Genomic DNA, 3,600 nt, shown 5'->3' on the forward strand with positions numbered 1-3,600 from the left:
GTGCCCGGCATATAGTAAGTGCTTAACAGATCCCATAATTAATTAATTAAGAGCAGTGAGTCAGGCACCCTCTCAGGGTCGCACCTGGAGAGTTTCCAGTACTCTGCACACTTCAACTCAATTTGTATCCACTCCAGCGCTCAGTACAGTGCCTGGCATATAGTAAGCGCTTAACAGATACCATAATTAATTAATTAAGAGCAGTGAGTCAGGCACCCTCTCAGGGTCGCACCTGGAGAGTTTCCAGTACTCTGCACAGTTCAAACCAATTTATTTGTATCCACTCCAGCACTCAGTACAGTGCCTGGCATATAGTAAGCGCTTAACAGATACCACAATTAATTAAAAGCAGTGAGTCCGGCACCCTCTCAGGGTCGCACCTGGAGAGTTTCCAGTACTCTACACAGTTCGACCCAAGTTGTATCCACTCCAGCGCTCAGTACAGTGCCTGGCATATGGTAAATGCTTAACAGATACCATAATTAATTAATTAAGAGCAGTGAGTCAGGCACCCTCTCAGGGTCACACCTGGAGAGTTTCCAGTACTTCACACAATCCAACCCAATTTGTTTGTATCCACCCCAGCGCTCAGTACAGAGCTTAACAGATACCATAATTAATTAATTAAGAGCAGTGAGTCCGGCACCCTTTCAGGGTCGCACCTGGAGACTTTCCAGTACTCTACACAGTCCAACCCAATTTGTTTGTATCCACCCCAGCACTCAGTACAGTGCTTAACAGATACCATAATTAATTAATTAAGAGCAGTGAGTCAGGCACCCTCTCAGGGTCGCACCTGGAGAGTTTCCAGTACTCTACACAGTCCAACCCAATTTGTTTGTATCCACCCCAGTGCTCAGTACAGTGCCTGGCATATAGTAAGTGCTTAACAGATACCATAATTAATTAATTAAGAGCAGTGAGTCAGGAACCCTTTCAGGGTCACACCTGGAGAGTTTCCAGTACTCTACACAGTCCAACCCAATTTGTTTGTATCCACCCCAGTGCTCAGTACAGTGCCTGGCATATAGTAAGTGCTTAACAGATACCGTAATTAATTAATTAAGAGCAGTTAGTCAGGCATCCTCTCAGGGTCGCACCTGGAGAGTTTCCAGTGCTTCACACAATCCAACCCAATTTGTTTGTATCCACCCCAGCGCTCAGTACAGACCTTAACAGATACCATAATTAATTAATTAAGAGCAGTGAGTCAGGCATCCTCTCAGGGTCACACCTGGAGAGTTTCCAGTACTCTACACAGTCCGACCCAATTTGTATCCACTCCAGTGCTCAGTACAGTGCCTGGCATATAGTAAGTGCTTAACAGATACCATAATTAATTAATTAAGAGCAGTGAGTCAGGCACCCTCTCAGGGTCACACCTGGAGAGTTTCCAGTACTTCACACAATCCAACCCAATTTGTTTGTATCCACCCCAGCCCTCAGTACGGAGCTTAACAGATACCATAATTAATTAATTAAGGGCAGTGAGTCCGGCACCCTTTCAGGGTCGCACCCGGAGACTTTCCCGTACTCTACACAGTCCAACCCAATTTGTTTGTATCCACCCCAGCCCTCAGTACGGAGCTTAACAGATACCATAATTAATTAATTAAGGGCAGTGAGTCCGGCACCCTTTCAGGGTCGCACCCGGAGACTTTCCCGTACTCTACACAGTCCAACCCAATTTGTTTGTATCCACCCCAGTGCTCAGTACGGAGCTTAACAGATACCATAATTAATTAATTAAGAGCAGTGAGTCAGGCACCCTTTCAGGGTCGCACCTGGAGACTTTCCAGTACTCTACACAGTCCAACCCAATTTGTTTGTATCCACCCCAGCGCTCAGTACAGAACTTAACAGATACCATAATTAATTAATTCAGAGCAGTGAGTCAGGCACCCTCTCAGGGTCACACCTGGAGAGTTTCCAGTCCTCTACCAGTCTTGGCTACGGGAGGGAGAGTCAAGCAGAGGCCTATCCACTCCATTCCTAGCTTGGCCAGTGGCTAGCGAGTGGAAGGCAATCGGCTACAAGCCAAGACTCCCCTGTGCTGGGCAGGAGAGGGTGGAGACTCAAATTTACTCCGCGGAAGGAGACAGCGGTACACCACTTCATCATCAATCATATTTATTGAGCGCTTACTGTGTGCAGAGCATATTTTACCAAGAAAACTCTCCGGATCCGCTACCAGAATGATCGCAGGTGGAGGTGGGGCATTCCGGGAGAGATGTGTCCGTGGTGTCACTTTGGATCGGGGACAATAAGACAAGTCAAGACAAGGTAATCAGACAGCCGACGTGTCTTCTTGAGCACCAGGACACTGAGCTAGGCGTTGTGTGATGAGTTGAAGTACAGCCCACCATTCCGGGCTGGCAGACGGAGCCAGTGGAGGTAGCCAACAGACGGTGATTCATCCGATTTTCGTCAACAATCCTCTTTCCTGGCTATCGTCATCATCAATCGTATTTGTTGAGCACTTACTGTGTGCACAGCACTGTACTAAGCGCTTGGGAACTACAAGTTGGCAACATATAGAGACAGTCCCTACCCAACAGTGGGCTCACAGCCTAAAATTTATCGAATGGCACAGAGTTATCGAATGGCACAGAGCGAGAACCGTCTCTCCCCCTCTGAGATCCGATCGTCAGTCTAGGACAGAGATGCCCAGAGGTATGATCCTTGTCTTGCCAGGAATAGAATTCATAATATTAATAATAACACTTGTGGAATTCGCTACAAGGCTTACTCTGGGCCAAGCACTGTACTAAGGACTGAGGTAGATAAAAGATAATGAGGAGCGGCTTGGACTAGTGGAAAGAACATAGACTTCATTATTATAGGATTAGTTAAGTGCTTACTATGTATAAAGCACCTTTCTAAGTGCTGGCGTGGTTACAAATTAATCGGGTCAGGCACAATCCCCATCTCACAAGGGATTCGCAGTTGAAGTAAGAACGAGAAAGGGTACTGAATCCCCATTTTGTCATTGAGGAAGCTAAGTGACTCATCCAAGGTCACACAGCAGGCGAGTGGTGGAGCTGAGCTTAAGATCCCGCCTCTTCCCTCTAAGTCATTCATTCCTTCATTCAATCGTATTTATTGAGCGCTTACTGTGTGAAGAGCACTGGACTAAGCACTTGGGAAGTACGAGTTGGCAACATATAGAGATGTTCACTACCCAACAACGGGCTCACAGTCTAGAAGTCACTCTGCTTCAGACATTCATGGCATTTTAAATCAACTGGGGGGCCAACAGGGAGAGGGAGGAGAAAACAGGGCTGAGTTTAATTGAGATGTCACAGATCCCAGGCTCATTATGTTGAGGGAATACTGAAAAATCAATCCTTGATATTAGGTGTTCCCGTGCATTAACAGGACTGACAGGGTGAGTTTCGATGGCTCTTTGCCACGATTTTGCTTGCTGAAGATCTGCCGGCCTGGAGTTTAATAATAATAATAATAATAATTATGGTATTTATTAAGCGCTTACTATGTGCCAAGCATTGTTCTAAGCGCTGGGGTAGATACAGGGTAATCAGGTTGTCCCACGTGGGGCTCATACTTTTTTAGTCCCCATTTTACAATTGAGGTAACTGA

General features: G+C 46.3%; 1 non-coding gene across 1 annotated transcript; it reads left to right on the forward strand.

Moving 5' to 3' along the window:
* Positions 1 to 1,900: 1,900 nt before the first annotated feature.
* Positions 1,901 to 2,038, forward strand: LOC119944252. Its single transcript, XR_005455748.1, has one exon. It is a non-coding gene; the product is annotated as a small nucleolar RNA SNORA7 (small nucleolar RNA).
* The last annotated feature ends 1,562 nt before the right edge of the window (positions 2,039 to 3,600 follow it).

The sequence above is a fragment of the Tachyglossus aculeatus genome, chromosome 22 (assembly GCF_015852505.1).
Source record: "Tachyglossus aculeatus isolate mTacAcu1 chromosome 22, mTacAcu1.pri, whole genome shotgun sequence".
NCBI lineage: Eukaryota > Metazoa > Chordata > Mammalia > Monotremata > Tachyglossidae > Tachyglossus > Tachyglossus aculeatus.